Source organism: Balaenoptera physalus, assembly GCF_965194825.1.
Source record: "Balaenoptera physalus genome assembly, chromosome: 2".
Lineage (NCBI taxonomy): Eukaryota > Metazoa > Chordata > Mammalia > Artiodactyla > Balaenopteridae > Balaenoptera > Balaenoptera physalus.
Genome location: NC_138883.1, coordinates 103,536,450 through 103,554,079, shown reverse-complemented (window position 1 = coordinate 103,554,079; position 17,630 = coordinate 103,536,450). Strand labels below are relative to the sequence as shown.

The 17,630-nt window shown below is 40.0% G+C and overlaps 1 long non-coding RNA gene across 1 annotated transcript in view; it reads right to left on the bottom strand.

Annotated features, from left to right (window-relative positions):
* LOC309654354 overlaps window positions 1-16,261 on the bottom strand; it is a 498,770-nt gene extending 482,509 nt beyond the window's left edge. The window contains exon 1 of the long non-coding RNA XR_014260179.1: window positions 15,514-16,261. This is a non-coding gene — a long non-coding RNA (uncharacterized lncRNA). The remainder of the gene's footprint in view (window positions 1-15,513) is intronic.
* Between the last annotated feature and the right edge of the window lie 1,369 nt (window positions 16,262-17,630).

The following is a 17,630-nucleotide window of genomic DNA, read 5'->3' as shown; positions in this document are numbered from 1 at the left end:
GTGAAAATATCAGAAGTGTATAGATCTTATTAGATTATAACAATCAAATAAAACTTGTAAGGAATTTATTAATCAAACATGGTTCATCCTATCCATTATCACACCAAGTTCCACAGTTTTTAGTTCACATCTGGGGATTTAACTGAGATTACTTTCATACAGGTACATCTTTTTTTCCCTTTATAGTCTTTTTTCTCTCTTCTTATTTTGTTGATTCTTCAGCATCTGAAATAATTGCTAAAGTTCATGGGTTGTTTTATCATTAATGTATTGTGTGTGAGTAAAAGACTCAAACGTCACTTGTGTACATCTTCTTTGAGGGAAGTCATTTCAGTTTCCTAGGGCTGGGTTTCAGGGTCTGTAAAATTGAGAGTGTCATTATGGATGTCATCAGGTTGGTGTGAGAGTCAAGTACTCTGTGTGTGTGTGTGTGTGTGTGTGTGTGTGTGTGTGTGTGTATTGTTATCCATATGTTAGTCTCAGGGGCATATCATTATCGCTTGCAAATTGAAGACAAAGATTCCAGATCTTACTGCCTTGCCCCTGGCTGCCTTCTGCCCTCTATTTGGATTCCAAGACCGAGTTTTGCAAAAATATACCTAGGAATTCTAATTCTCCTTGTGCCTGCTGTTCCTCATCCCTGCCAGGACCTTTCCCAAGCCCCTCCTTCCCACACCCCCAGTCTCTCCCTTACCCCACACTGGGTGAAAGCTGCCAGAGGGACGAAGCGCCAGCCTAGACTGGGTGTGGGGTTTTGTGGGGGGGGACGGCCCTGGTGAGTGTGGCTGGGGTCCAGAGCTTGTTTCCCAGGTGTGTTGCCCCAGAGGGAACAGGTAAAATTAAGGGAAAAGTGGGGAGAAGGGGAGGGACACCCATCCCCTGCCCCTCCCCCTCCCACCTAGATCCTCTAATATGAGTAAAATAATTTTACCTCCAGGTCCAGTCTTAGGGACAATCTGATTCCAAGGAGAGGAGAATTCCCTGTTCATTATCTCCCCCCAACCTCCAAACTCTGTCCTCATCAAAAAAAAAAAAAGGAAGGGAACACACTGTTATCATCTCTTCACCTGCTTGTGTGACTGATGTTCCTTCAGTAAGAGGCAAAGCCTTTCACTCCGCTGAATGAAGAGAGGGCGCTGGGGAGTGGTGATTGAGTGGGGGGCGGAGAGTTGCTGCAAGGGGGAGGCATCCCAGAGTGGTGAGGTCCATGCCCAGTCCCGAGGAAGTAGACTTCAGTCGGGGGAGCACGGAGTGTGAGAAAACATGTCTTTCCAAGAAAGGGAAAACACTGTCCTTTCCATCCAGGCCCCACCACTCTTCCTCCTGAGCTGGTCAAGACCTCTTCCCCATTCCTCACCCTAACACCCTTCCTTGCAGAGAGGCACAGACGTTCATCCAGCTTGTACAGGGTCATGTGGCTTACATTTCTGGAAAACCACTTTGATGTCACACCTCATCTTACTAACCTAATTTTATTTTTGTCTTCATTTTGATTTCTTCCTAAAATGGGAAAAAAAAACCAAACCCTGTCTCAAATCTTCGTTTGGAATGAATTGAGGTTTCCAGTATTTTGGTTGTATTTATAAGCATTCAAATTCACTGCTGTTTTCAGGTTCTAATGGCCTTCCCTACCTCTCTTCTGTATAACCTAACGACTTAGGATTTAGCTCTTGGCTTCTAATGTCATTGCCACCTTTGGTGATACAGTTTCTGCCAAGCAGCCATGTTGCTGGAAGGCTGCCTCCCAGGTAATGGAGCCTTTGTTACCGTATTGGAGTTAGAGCAGCTGCTGAGCTTTTTCCAGAAAAAGAAAAAGAAGCAGCATTTCCATCTGCAGATACCCCTCCTGCTACTGAGACCCATGCTGCTGTCTGGGCAAGAGCACACGTCAGGTTTTAAACCTCCCAGACCAAGATGCCAGTCGGCCCCTTCCTGTCTGGTGTCTGAGGCCTAAACCCATGGAGGACCCGCAGCACTGCGGGGACATGTTTGGAGATGGTTTCATCCATTCGTGGAGGCCCAGCCTGTGCCGAGACCTCTCTCTAACACATCTGGCACTGGAGAGGCGAGGCCTGTTGCAGGCACCCACCGAATGTACACCCAGCTCTCCAGGCTACGTCTGGGGTGAGCTACACTGGAGGAGCCAATGCACCTGGGCTCCGTTTCCAGAGTGGCCAGCAGAACACTTCTGAGATACAATTTGCCTTCAGGAAATATTCCACATGAGGGTTATTCATTTTAAAAGCCTTTCTGTGCTTAAGAAACCGTAAATGGTGATGCTGTCTACTATCTCATGCAACACCTTCCGTATAAAATCCAAAGGAAAATCTTTTGCATGAGGTTATTGCCAGAAAATATTTTGTCTCTATAGATAAAGTTCGGGAGTGAAAAGGAAAATTAAAACTTACAGAATCCATCACATTTTCCTCCAAGTCTTGGGTGCTCGAATCACGTGCCTGAGACATATTTTCTTTCAGCTGTTTTTTGTTTTCTGTTTTTTTCCTGAACTGAATTATCTGTTTATCTGTCCATCTGTCTGCCCATCAATTTTTTTCAATACTGAGTTTTAATCTATAAAAAAAAAGGGCCAAGTCCTTGGCAGAAGCAGGTATTCCTCAGGTGGTAGAAGAAATTGTCGTTTGAAAATTGCAGTAATTTCTTCACAAAAATTCACGCATTTTGGAAACATTGGATGATGAAGCTAAGAGACCCAGAAGTGCAGAATTGTATCCCAGAAATAGAATGTAATTTCAATTTTTTTTGACAGGAGGGTTGTATTAGCAAATGGGTTGGCACAGTGTTGAGGGACCAGCAGCAGTGGGGGTGTCCAGAGGGAGGGGTGCTCGCCCTGCATCCTAAGGGACTTTTCTGTGGCAAGACCTTGGCTGTCTTCTTGCTGCCTAGGTTCCAGCCCACATTCCTGGGCTGGCTCATCTCTTTTTGGCCAATTCTCTGAGCTCCTTAGTATCTTACCTAGATTCCCTTTCTGCTTTAGTTAATCATATTGAGTTTCTGTTGCTTGCGACCAAGAACTCTGACTCATCTATTTAGCAAATTAATTAGTTCAGTGATTCGCTTACTCAGTCAGCATTCTCTGAGCAAAACACCCTTGTGAGGTAGTATTCTATTTCTTCATCTTATGGCTGCAGAAATTGAAGCTCATGGAATTTAAGTTTTGAAAATCAATATTATAAGTTAATGTTTGGTGTTTAAAGTGGTGTTTTCCATTTCTTTATGGTCCCACCACAGGCAGAAAGAGTCAATCCTGGAGGATTTTGAGGTCTTATCACTGGGAAAATGTCCATGCTCGAGACCCCAGCAGTAAACTACCCAGTTGGACTTACACTCTTTGTCCAGGAAGAACTTAGTATGATGGCCAGAAGATCCTTCATCTGAAAGAACTCATAGGCCCCAGTATGGGGAGGCTTTTGGTGAGATCTTTTTTGGACAGCACCACTGGGATACTAAATAGTAGAGAGGGAGGGGTTGAAGTTAGAAGGTTGCTGTCATAAATTATATATTGTGTCCATCATATGTTCATCCCTGGGCCAAACATTACAGCTAAAATATCCACATGTAAAAAGGTAGACACTCTCATTTGGATCACATGTTATAGTGTGGAAAGAGATGAGGGAAAGAAGTTGTTTCCCTAAAAGAAGGGGGCATTATTCCCAGAAGAAGGAAGGGTGCTTGGCTAACAAACAATATATATTTACTGAGTACCTAGTATATGCCAGACAGAAATTTTGGAAGCAGGAGCCAGAGCCAGAATTGTTTTAAGAATATAAGCTGTTTGAGAATTTTCAGAAATCTTGTGGAAAGTTTCGGATTTCCATGGAGCATGGAATGGGACTTCGAGCCAATCTTAGCCACATTGCAAAAGGTTGAGAGATGGGTTACATTGTGTTTTAAATAAAATAAAAATAAAATATTATCTCTGATGGCAAGTAACTCTAAAGATAGAGGCTCTTTTGCCCCAGAAATTTTGACTAGTGGCATCACTGTTTTTAATAGTTAAGTGAGTTGGTAAAGAACTGAAAGGTGATATGATATGGTGCAATGTAGTAGATTTATTGTCAGAAGATTTGGTGTCTCATTTTGATTCTACTCATAACTGGATGGCTTCGGGTGTCTCAAGTTGGGTTTCCTAAGAGGTGGACCCTGAGATAGAGATCAGTGTGTAGGAGGTTTACTAGGGCATGCCCTTGGGAATCAAAGCCTGGAGACGGAGGAAGCAGGACTGGGTGGAGAAGCGGGGCTGGGATACAGTCACAAGGGCTCAGCCTACCCCATGGGAGCTTTGGAGCTGGAGTGGCCCTTCAGAGTTGTCCTGAGTTGGGGCAAGGGGACTTGACAGTATACCTCCAACATCAGCCTGTCTTTGGATGCAGGCTTATCTTGGAGAGGAGTGGGATCTTTGTTGAGGCAGCTCTTTCTGGAGCAGGGCAATCCTAACAGGGAGTGCTAGCAGCTGGCTCTCACTGGCGGCATTCCTGGCAGCTGGGATTCGTTCTTTAGTCCTGACAGGGAATCTGGGCAGCACAGGCCAGCATCTGCCTCATGGGGTGAGTCATCTCACTCCTCTGAGCGTCAGTTTCCAGAACTGTAAAGTGGAGAAATTGGTTCACTTGATCTCGAAGTCTACTTCCAACTTCACAATCTTCTAACGTAGTGTCAAGTACTTATTGGTTCTTATTTTTGAAGTCTCGTTTTGTAAATATGCCTTTTTTAAAATAAATAAATATATTTATTTTATTTTTGGTTGCATTGGGTCTTCGTTGCTGTGCGTGGGCTTTCTGTAGTTGCAGCAAGCAGGGGCTACTCTTTGTTGCGGTGCGTGGGCTTTTCATTGCAGTGGCTTCTCTTTGTTGCAGAGCGGGAGCTCTAGGCGTGCGGGCTTCAGTAGTTGTGGCATGCGGGCTCAGTAGTTGTGGCTCGCGGGCTGTAGAGTGCAGGCTCAGTAATTGTGCTTACGGGCTTAGTTGCTCCACGGCATGTGGGATCTTCCAAGATCAGGGATCAAACCCGTGTCCCCTGCATTGGCAGGCGAATTCTTAACCACTGTGCCACCAGGGAAATCCCTGTAAATATGCCTTAGCAAATACCTGGAAAAGAGTGAGGAAGATCTTTATGAATGGATTTGGAGTAACTTTTAGGATATATTGTTAAGTGAAAGAAGCAAGGTACAAAAAAATGTATAATAGGATATCCTTTGCCTAGAAAGAAGGGAAAGTGTGTGTGTGTTTTGCAAAACAAACAAACAAAAACAAGCAAAAAAAAAAAACCACACAGGAAGAATAAACCAGAAAGTAATAAAATTTATAAGGATGAGGAGTGGGACTGGGGTGGAGGGAATGGATACAGGAGGATGTGAGTATCTTATATACCTGAAAAAGTAAATTAAAAGGAAAGAAGCAAACTCTTAATTAGAATACAATAAAAAACAAATGAATCTAGCTGTATATCATATTGATAAAATAACCACATGGAGAGAAGGATTGATTCGAGTAAAATTCAGTACGTATCAGGAGTCTGGCTGACCATCCCTCAGTGGGATCTATTCTAAGAACAAAAAGAATTCAATGGCCACTGAAGTTTTAGTATGCTCATTGGTTATTAGTAATGATAGTATTACAATTTTGAAACTGTATGTAAATATTATAGTAAAAAACACATAAGTAGATATAGTATTAGGAATCAAGGCTTTAAGAGAAAAATAAAAATAGAAAATAAAAGAAGTTTTAAAAAACCTTTTATATTAAATTTGAATATATGAGTTCTTATATATAAATATTTCCTAGCTTTGCCCACTTGAAAGGACTTAAAAGTAATGGCACTTAGTTGCAGTGAGCACTCTTACGGCCGAGATCTTCATGTGAATATCACTTTCCATTAAAAAGAAAGTGGACTCTTTGGAGAATGGCTGAATCCGTATCTGGGGAAGGCAAAATGAAGCGAATCAGAAATATTTTATCTTGCTAAACAGCAGGGAGAAACTTAAAAACCAGGGTGTTCTTATAAAAAGGATATGGGATCCATCTTAAAGGGTCTCCCTCTAGCCACGTTTGGGACCATTTGGACATCGAAAAGAATAAAGAATGTAACTGATTATAACACATTAAATATATATGAAATTCATGAGGCCATAGTAATTTGAAGGAGAGGGAGAAAGAAAGGGTGGGGAGGGAGATAGAGATGGGGTGGGGGAGAGAGCACGCGAGAGGATAGAGAGAAGAAAATACAGACAGAGAGAGAAGAAAGAGAATAAAAGGAAACCTCCTTTTTAGAGAAGAATGCCAGTTAACAAACATAGAAGTAAGGATAAAATGAGACAGTCCCTGCAAGCCCAACGCAGGTAAGGATCTTCGATGGATGCTAAAACAGTCTATTCATACGGCGTCAAAGGTTTAACCCACAGATTATTAATGACAGAGGAGGCAAAAATATACCTTTACTCTGGAGAGATCTGGGCATCACCACCTGAACTAAGAGACCAAACTTAACATCACAGATGCTGGGATAGCCTGATATTGTGTGACTCCAGGCGTGATGCAACATGATGAACACAAAATTGTCTAAGACGCATCTTGCCAGAGATGTCTAACCTGAATCTGGTCAAGTTGCAGACCTAACTTTCAGTGTACAGGAAATGTAGGGATAGAGGAACATGTTAAACTAAAGCACAAGGAAACAGTCTGCCTTATCCAGAGTATGTAAAACATTCTAAAAATGACTAGACTCCTCAAAAAGTCAATGTGTATAAGTTTAAACAAAGGAAAAAGAGAAAGAGGAGCACTGTTCATTATTTTGAAACACTAAAGTCTGAAAGGCTAAAAGCATAACAATCAGTGCAAGAATTTGGTACAGTTGTAGAAGTACGAATGTGAACTGGATATTAGATTATATGGAGTTGTCATTTTCTAAGATGTGATTATGATACTGTGGTTATGTTGAAAATCCTTATTCTTAGGAGATGCATGGTAAACTATTTAGTGATGAAATGTCATGGATGTCTGCAACTTAATTTAAATGATTTAATGACAGATAATAACAATATATACTTTTTTCCTCCTGTATTTTCTCTGTATATGGATAGAAAGATGATTGATTGATTGATTGATAGCAACAGAGACAGAAAGATGAGCAAATTCAGCAAAATGTTGACAATTGGTGAATCTAGATGAAGAGAATATGGATATTAGTTCAAGTCTTTTTCTGTAGTCTTGAAATTTTTCAAAATAAAAAATTGGAGGAAAATGCCTGGCAATACAACGTAAGACCTGGAAGAGTCCTTGAACTTTTATCTTCTGAATCTTTCATTGTGTAGATTGTAAAGTTAAAACCCAAAGAGGTTAACTAGCTTGCCCAAGACCACGTTCACTGGGTCTCCAGTGTTGTTTCCACTATTCTTTGCTGTGTCTCATGAAAATTAACCTCGCTTTTTTTGGCATATAAAATTCTTTTTAATCTCTTCTAATATCACACTGGCTTTTCCATATCAAAATGACTGGGGGAGGGCAGGGCACACACAAGCCCTGACATTGGTCCCCTGTCTCTCTCCTCATTAGACCTGAGCATCTGTATTACAGGACGCCTTGTGCTCATAGCTCCTCTCACTCAATCCCCATTACATCTACAAGGGCCTCACCTTTTCCTTGTTTCATTAACTTGGTGCCACTCTCACTGACCTGGCTGTGACATATTTCTTAATATTCTGTGGCTGATTTTAAAAAAGCTTCTTTGCATTATTGAAACAAATCATAATATAACCAAGTCAACATATTCGTATCTTGGCCATGCTAATTGGAAACCTCAGGTTTAAACAAAAGGCTATACATCGCAACATTCTAAAGCAACCACACTCCAATAAAAATTAATAATAATTTAAAAAAAAGGATATACACAGAGCAGTATCTTCCCACAATCTCCAAAGGGTAACCTGAAACACAGCAACCTATAAATAAAACCATCAGCCTGTGTTTGCCCAAGAACATTTCGCAAGATAGTGAACCAATGAAAAATAAACATGTTTCCCAATCAACCCTTCTTCCACAAAGGAAGGGAGATAGTGGTGGAGATGCTCTATGGAAATCAAGCAAAAACCACAGGGCTTAAGCCTCTCAGGGTAGAGAAATGAAAACAACTCAAGGATCTTTAAGAAGTTTGGGTTGAACTATTCTGCTAGTTCATATCCCCTCCCTTTTTCATTTTCATTTAGTATTGCATTTTCTCTTTCCTAGTCTGATGTGCCCACAGATTATTTTTCTTCATTGACTGGAACAAAATAATTTTTATTTTTAATGTGCATTGAAAGTTTGATATAAAAAATTCTAGATACTCAACCCTTTTCCCCACCTAGTTGTTGCTTACAGTGAACCTCTTTTCAATGAATATCTAATGAAGGTAACTGTTAAATAAAAATGAATGTTATATATAAAATTGTGAAATGTTATTTTCTACCTTGTAAAGAAAAAATATATCAGTGTGGAATGTATAATTTATAGACAACTGGAAGACTATGGCAACTTAAATGGCATCAGGCATGGTGTGAGCAGAAAAACCAAAGTCATCAGGGAAAGTTGGAGGATATACTAGAGATTGCAAAATAATCCCCTAGGGTTCAATGGGTCTGCTGAGTAAGGTCCTCGGAAAAACAACCCTGTGGGTTTGTATTACTGGCACATTCCCTCCAAATAAGAGGCGTAATTTCTTCTCCTGAATTTATTGGAATGAGTTTCTCAATTCTGGTATGTTGTATGTCTGCATATGGAGCTCTAAAATTAGCTTTAAAAGCAGGCATAACAAGCTGCTGGCCTGGATTTTATTTTGTCTGTACAGTATTTTTAAAAAATCAGAAATTTGCACATAAAAACCCAGATTTCCAATTTCTCTTGACATATTGGAAGACCTGGCAACACTAGGCTTGAATTTCTCCTGGTAAAGGTTGATTGTCTCCCATGGCCATGAACTCTGTGGTTTGCCATAATCTATAGAAGTCCTTGTTGTATATCCAGACAGCTTTATTTAATCGGCTGAGTCCTGGAAGCATCTGAGTTTGAGAGCTACATTATCCAGTTTCAATTCATTTAGATAAAATAATTTCTTTTCACCAAAATAGGTATTTATAGCTATGAAGGCACCTCGTGCATTTATGGCGTAAAATGCCACAAGGCATTTTCCATTACATTATTTTATTTTCTCCTCCCAACAACCCTTTGAAAGAAGTGTAATTATCATAACCAGGATAATCATAAGATATGATTCTGAATCTTGGAGAGGTTGTGTAACTTGCCCATGGTCACACAGTTGATAAGGAGCAGAGCCAGGATTCAAACAAAAGCCTACGCTGTCAGATAACTGAGGCCACAGAGAATGTTGAGCTTGCAATATCTACAGCTAAGTCTTAGAAAAGCAAGGAAGCAACATGGGAGCGTAAAAAGGACCACAGTTCAAAGACTCAAGAATTAGGACTGAGACCATAGGCTTGTTTTTCTGAGGACTTAACCACTTATTAGTTGGTAACCTTGGGAAATCCCCTTTCCTCTCGTGGCCTGAGGTTTACAGTCTTTAAAATGAGCGTGGGGTGGGGTGAAAGAGGAGATCTCTGAAAGCCCCTGATGGATCTTCCTCTGTGTTTGCTACCTAATCTGAAAATGGATTTGTTCCTTTTCTTTGGCTCCCTCTGCTGGGCATAGAGCAAGAGAACAGATTTGCGGCCAGAGCCACTTCAGATTTAATTCAGTTATTTATGAAGGACTTGCCCTGTACAAGGGCATGGTGGGCTCCTGGTTACCAGGTGGGGAGACTTAGACTAGAAGTGATTCTGAGTCACTTTCTGATCACCATTGAGCAAAGCAAATGAAGTGAAGGTCTAAAGCAACTCAGGATTCTATTGTATATATGGAAATCACAGAATTAGAAAATATTATAATAATGATAATCATGGAAATAATGAGAGCTAATATTTATTAAGGACTGGCAGTAGGCCAGGCACTATCTAAAGTACTTTGTCTACTTTAATTTCCATTTCATTCTTATGTAACCCTATCAAAGATTCCATTTATTATACACACTTTGTGCTGGGAGGGAGTTTAGAAGGCAATCCCCTCTGTTACCAGATGAAGAAATTGAGGCCCAGGGACATTAAGTGACTTATCCAAAGTCACACAGCAGATGACTGTTGGCAAAGCTAAGACCAGAAGCTAGTCCAGAAATATTTTTATTCCTTCATCCAGAGTCTCTAACTTAAAATCTGGCTGCAGAGATAGGACTAACATACCAAGAAATAATTAACAGGAGGAGGCATGTAATTAGAAGCTTAGATTCTGAGAGTTGAAAGGAGCCTTAGAGGCTAACATGACTTCCTGGTCAGACAGAAACTTTTCTCATATCCCTGCAAAGTGGGTACTTAGCAATTGAATTAAAACCACCTCTAGTCCTAATTTTGTTCCCTGGAGCTGTACAGGATGTATCTAAGCCCTCTTTTGTACACGGTCCTCCAAGAATTTGTAAACAACTGTTGTGAAGTTATAAAACATTGTGTCTATGCTAAAATCCTCAAATTTATTTGTCCTTCATGATATACATGAATCTTAGGATAGAATTCATTATAAACCTCATTGCCTCCTCAAGTGGCCTCCAATGAATGATACCTCCTGGTATTCATGTCCTGGGTAGTGTCTCTCATACTGAATTTTGGCTGTCCTTTGACATATTTACATAGAATGGGCAGAAGTGACTGTGCCAGTTTTGGTTCTAAACCTTAAGAAGGTTGAGCAACTTTTATGTTTGTGCTCTTGGAAGCTAGCCACCGTGTAAGAAGTTTGGCTACCTTGCTGAAGAGGAAAGGCCCCCGGGGATGAGAAGCCATGTGGAGGAGAATTGAGGCATCAGTTCTGTAGGTGAAGAAGCCGTCTTGGATGTCCTGCCTATGGAGGACGCCTGTCCAGAGTACTCCAACCCTGGCTACCAGCTGACTGCAAGTGCAAGAAAGATTCCAAGCAAAACCAGCAGAAGAACTACCCATCTGAGCCCAATCAGCACAGACTCATGAGGAATAAGAATAAACTTCTTTTAAGCCACTAAGTTTGAGTGATTTGTTATACAGCAACAGATAACTTGAAACAACCCATTCAAAAAATATTCCCAGAAACAAAATTGATATGTCTAGTGCTGAGGATGGAAGGAATAGTGCCTCTGTTTATTCTGACACTATTAACACTGTCCTGGATTTAATTTACATTTAGCAACCACATCACCAGATTGAACCATAAATCCCTGGCATTTGTCACAGGATGGCTGTTTGGCAGCTTCTCGCCAATGTCTTCCTAAGTGGTGTTATGGACCTAAAGAAGGACTTCAGATTTCTTTTTCTTGGTAATGTTCATCTTGTCTGTTGTGATTCATCATTTCAGCTTGATGAGATTTTTAGAACAAATTTTAGTTCTGTCATCTAATATAATAATTATCCCTTGTGTCCTCTGCAATTTGACAAACATATCATACGTATTTTATCAAAATCATTGATAAAATCGATGAATAAGACCAAGCAAATTCAATCCATTTTCAGGCACCTGAGTAGATTTAGATACATTAATTGAGCAACACTTTTAGGAAATGGTCATTCCAGCTAAGAAATCTTTTCAAATCTGTCATCCAGTGTATAATTATCCCTCATGTCCTCTGCATATTAACACATACCATACATATTTTATCCAAGTCATTGACAAAATGGTTGACTAGGACAGGGCAAACTCAGGGTCCCTTGGCAGGGCACTAACGTCCTCCTGCTGAGTAGGGTTTTTTCCGCTGATTGAGGAGCACTTTTAGGAAACGATCGTTCCAGCTACGGGTCTATTTAATCTGTTGTCCACCAAGCTGCTTTTCTTCTTTTGATTCACAGTGACATTGCAGACAATGTGCCTTGCTAAGTCAAGGAATATTTGACCTCTAGCCTTTCCCTGAACTTTCTGGGTAAAACTTTCCAATAAAGTGGCTTAAATTTAGTCTGACATGACTGGCTGTTAATCAACTCATGTGGGCTCCTAACGGACACCACTTTATTTCCTACACAGTCAAGAGCAATATGTTTTAGAGTTTGAAGAGCACAAGTTTTGTAGTCAAACACACCTGGGTTGAAATCCTGGCTATTTTTACTGTGAACTAAGGCAAGTTACTCACCTCCTCTGAGCCTCAGTTTCCTCATCTGTAAAATGAGGATAAGAATACTTTCTTCATAGGTTTGTTGTGATGATTAAAATGAGATTATGTGTGGAAAGCAGACAGCATCATGCCTGGCATGTACTAACTCAACACATGTTGAGTTTCATTATTGTTACTGTTTTTTTTTTAATTGTAATGATAAGTTAATCTGTAGTTTCTAAAACTGATCTCTTTCTTTTCACTTTTCTGAAAATTTGAATAACACACGCCTATCCCTAATCTTATGGCACTGTGTTGAAGAATATAATAAAAATAAAAATAGTGCTGCTTTCTATCTGCCATCTGTTAACTTGAACCATCTGCCCAGAGCTGTGGGCCTATCCCTTTTTTGTTCTTCCTGCTCAAAACATCGATTAAAATGTGTCCCCCATCGCTGTGCCCAACTTGAACCTTTTTCAGCCCCAGCATATTTCACATGACTCAACTGTTTTGGGGCTCCAACTGCCATCACACAGACTCTTTGGGGCCATCTTTTGTTCCTGCCTTTTTGCATAGGTCTGTCACCACCAGGAGCGGGTAAGTCCAGACCTAGAGGTCATTTAGGTCTTCCAGAATGGGGTAGAAAACCAGTCAACATCAAGAAATTATGAGATCTAGGATTAGGGAGCAGGACTTGGAGAAGCAAGAAAGCATCCTAGTCATGGGGAAACTAGGGCACCAGGAAGGGAAATGAAATAGGATAATAGTAACAAGGACCTGGCTACCAGGTAATAGAACCAGGCGCCAGGCTGACATAGTGAGAGACCAGGAAGTACAAACCCACCTCTAAAGTTGGTGCTACCAGATCTTGGGTTTGAGTTGATTCTATGAGCAGTTATTAGGTGGCCTAGCAGTGGGGGTTACTGTGCTGCCCCAGCAGAGAGTCAAGCAAGGTGCCAAGATATCCTCCAAGAGAATTTTCAAGATTCCTGACACTTGCTCATCCCATTCAGTTCTTCCAGCTGGTCCTGAATTAAATCCTGGAGAGCACCTCTTTTTACTCGAAACGAGTCTTTTGTGAGATGACCTTATTGTAAGGGCAGTCAGAAATCTATCAGATGCCTTTTTTTTCAGCAGGATGACAGTATTTGACTACAGCTGGGTGGTATCCAGGTCACTGGTGACTCTCTGAGTACTCAAAATGTCAGTTTAAGGCTAGGACAAATCTGATAAGAATGGAGCGAGGCAGTGACGGGTTACACTTTATGGGGCAGTCATTTTTAATCCACTTTAATGACCCAAGGGAATGGTACTGGTTGTAACTCTCTGGCTGGCTGTACCATCAAGGTGCCCTTAAGTGTCACTCAAAAGCCATCTAAGACTTTTGCCATTTTTAAATCTTTTAAAACTAAAAAAATATTTAAAAAAATTTTTTTAGAGAAATGGAGAAATAAACTTCATCACAATCCCACCTTCTGGAGAAAATCTGTTAAAATTTTGGAGTGTATCTGAGCTGGCTTCTTTCTGCCCTCCTGTCCACGACCACCACCCCCCCCACATCTACCCCCTTGTCCTCTTCTTTCTCTTTCTGTCTTTGGACCTCAAGGGCAGAGAGTTGAGTTATTTATGCTTTTCAGTCATGACGCATTATCAACATTAGCATGTCCTTGGCTTTGCTTCTATTTTACTTTATTATTTTCCCCCTTTCTCCTGAATCTTTACTCTCAGTCGCCCCTCCTACCACTGGTGGCCATTCTAAGATGCTGTATTCTTGCATTTGCACTCATCATTGAAGAATATATTGTATTTACGTATTTTCAATTTACATACATGGTACTTGCGATAGGTCTTGTTCTGTTTCTTTTTATTTTTTAACTCATGATCTGTTTATAGTGCAGGTGTCCATCTGGCTCATTGCTGCTTACAGCTGCATGATGTTTGATAGTATATATTCACATTTTATTTGTCTATTTCCCTGCGTCATGGACTTTCAGGTTGTTTCTAACATCCTACTGTCAAAAACAACACAATAAACATCCCCATGTATATACCCCTATGCATCTGATTATCAGAAGTATATAGACAGGAGTGAGATTGCTGAATCATAGGGATACACGTATTTAGTATCACTAAGGTGTTCCAGATTGTTCTTCAAATGGTCATAACATTCTTTTTTATTGAGAAATGATCCACATTCCATAAAATTCACGCTTTTATGGTGTATAATTCAGTGGTTTTTAGATTATTCACAGAGTGGTACATCTAATTCCAGAACAGTTTCAGTTCCTCCAGAAGAAACCTGATAACTATTAGCAGTCACTCCCCATTTCCTCTCCTCCCAGCCCCTGTCAACCAGGGGCTGAAAATCTACTTTCTGTCTCTGTAGATTTGCCTACTTCGGACATTTCATATAAATGGAATCATTCTGTATGTGGCCTTTTGTGTCTGGTTTCTCTCACTTATTAAACTGTTTTCAAGGTTCATCCATGTTGTAAAATGTATCAGTACTTCATTCCTTTTTATTGCTGAATAACATTCTGTTGTATGGAGATACAGTATTTTTTTAATCCGTTCATCAGATGATGCACATTTGGGCTGCTTTTTGGCTATTATGGATTATGCTACTATGAATATGTATGTATAAGTTTTTGTGTGGACACACATTTTCAATTCTCTTGAATATAGACCTAGGAGTGAATTGCTTGATCTCATGGTAACTTCACTTAATTATTGAGGACTGTTCCAAAGCAGCTGCACCATTCCATGTTTCTACCAGCAATACATGAAGGATCTAATTTCTGCACTTCCTCACCAATACTTGTTATTATCTTTTATCTTGTTATTATCTTTTTTATAGCCAACAAAGTAGGTGGCTTCGTATTTTGGTTTTGATTTTCATCTCCTAATGACTAATTATTTTGAGCATCTTTGTATGTGCTTATTGGCCATTTATGTATCTTAATTTGAAGGAATGTATATTTAAATCCTTTGCCCATTTAAAATTGGCTTATTTGTCCATTTATTGTTTAATTGTAATGGTTTTGAAAAAAATACTATGGATAAAAGTTCCTTATCAGAAACACTCCCATTTACCATTGCAACAAAAAGAATAAAATACCTAGGAATAAACCTACCTAAGGAGACAAAAGATCTGTATGCAGAAAACTGTAAGACACTGATGAAAGAAATTAAAGATGATACAAACAGATGGAGAGAGGGCTTCCCTGGTGGCGCAGCGGTTGAGAATCTGCCTGCTAATGCAGGGGACATGGGTTCGAGCCCTGGTCTGGGAGGATCCTGCATGCCGTGGAGCAGCTAGGACCGTGAGCCACAACTACTGAGCCTGCGCGTCTGGAGCCTGTGCTCCGCAACAAGAGAGGCCACGATAGTGAGAGGCCTGTGCACCGTGATGAAGAGTGGCCCCCGCTTGCCACAACTAGAGAAAGCCCTTGCACAGAAACAAAGACCCAACACAGCCAAAAATAAATTAAAAAAAAAAAAAACAGATGGAGAAATATACATGTTCTTGGTTTGGAAGAATCAACATGGTGAAAATGACTATACTACACAAAGCAGTCTACAGATTCAATGCAATCCCTATCAAACTACCAATGGCATTTTTCACAGAACTACAACAAAAAATTTTACAATCTGTATGGAAACACAAAAGACTGTGAATAGCCAAAGCAATCTTGAGAAAGAAAAACAGAGCTGGAGGAATCGGGCTCCGTGACTTCACACTATACTACAAAGCTACAGTAATCAAGACAGTATGGTACTGGCACAAAAACAGAAATATAGATCAATGGAACAGGATAGAAAGTGCAGAGATAAGTCCATGCACTTACAGTCACCTTATCTTTGATAAAGGAGGCAATAATATACAATGGAGAAAAGACAGCCTCTTAAATAAGTGGTGCTGGGAAAACTGGGCAGCTACATGTTAAAGAATGAAATTAGAACACAAAGTACCACCATACACAAAAATAAATTCAAAATGGATTAAAGACCTAAATGTAAGGCCAGACACTATAAAACTCTTAGAGGAAAACATAGGCAGAATACTCTATGACATAAATCAGCAAGATCCTTTTTGACCCATCTCCTAGAGAAAAGAAAAATAAAAACAAAAATAAACATATGGGACCTAATGAAACTTAAAAGCTTTTGCACAGCAAAGGAAACCATCAACAAGACGAAAAGACAACCCTCAGAATGGGAGAAAATATTTGCAAATGAAGCAACTGACAAAGGATTAATCTCCAAAATATACAAGCAGCTCATGCAGCTCAATATCAAAAGAACAAAGAACCCAATCCAAAAATGGGCAAAAGACATAAATCAACATTTCTCTAAAGAAGATATACAGATTGCCAACAAACACATGAAAGGATGCTCAACATCACTAATTATTAGAGAAATGCAAATCAAAACTACAATGAGGTATAACCTCACACCGGTCAGAATGGCCATCATCAAAAAGTCTACAAACAATAAATGCTGGAGAGGGTGTAGAGAAAAGGGAACCCTTTGGTACCATTGCGGGAATGTAAATTGATACAGCCACTATGGAGAACAGTATGGAGGTTCCTTAAAAAACTAAAAAAAGAACTACCATACGACCCAGCAATCCCACCAGTGGGCATATACCCTGAGAAAACCATAATTCAAAAAGAGTCATGTACCACGATGTTCGTTGCAGCTCTATTTACAATAGCCAGGACATGGAAGCAACCTAAGTGTCCATTGACAGATGAATGGATAAAGAAGTTGAGGCACATATATACAAGGAATATTACTCAGCCATAAAAAAGAAATGAAATTGAATTATTTGTAGTGAGGTGGATGGACCTAGAGTCTGTCATACCGAGTGAAGTAAGACAGAAAGAGAAAAACAAATACTGTATACTAACACATATAAATGGAATCTAAAAAAAAAAAAAAAGGTTCCGAAGAACCTGTGGGTAGGACAGGAATAAAGTCACAGACATAGAGAATGGACTTGAGGCCATGGGGAAGGAGAAGGGTAAGCTGGGATGAAGTGAGAGAGTGGCATGGACATATACACACTACCAAATGTAAAATAGCTAGTGGGAAGCAGCTGCATTGCACTGGGAGGTCAGCTCGGTGCTTTGTGACCACCTAGAGGGGTGGGATGGGGGAGTGGGATACGGAAGGTGGGAGGGAGATACAAGAGGAAGGGGATATGGGGATATATGTATACGTATAGCTGATTCACTTTGTTATACAGCAGAAACTAACACACCATTGTAAAGCAATTATACTCCAATAAAGATGTTAAAAACAAAAAGTTCCTTATCAGATATATGATTGCAAATATTTTTATGCATTCTGTAGATTGTGTCCTTTAAGCACAAAAGTTAAAGTCCAATTTATCTATTATTTTTTGTTCGTCATTATGCTTTTGGTATAAACCACTGTCTAATCCAAAGTCATAAAATTTTATGCCTATGTTTTCTTCTAAGAGT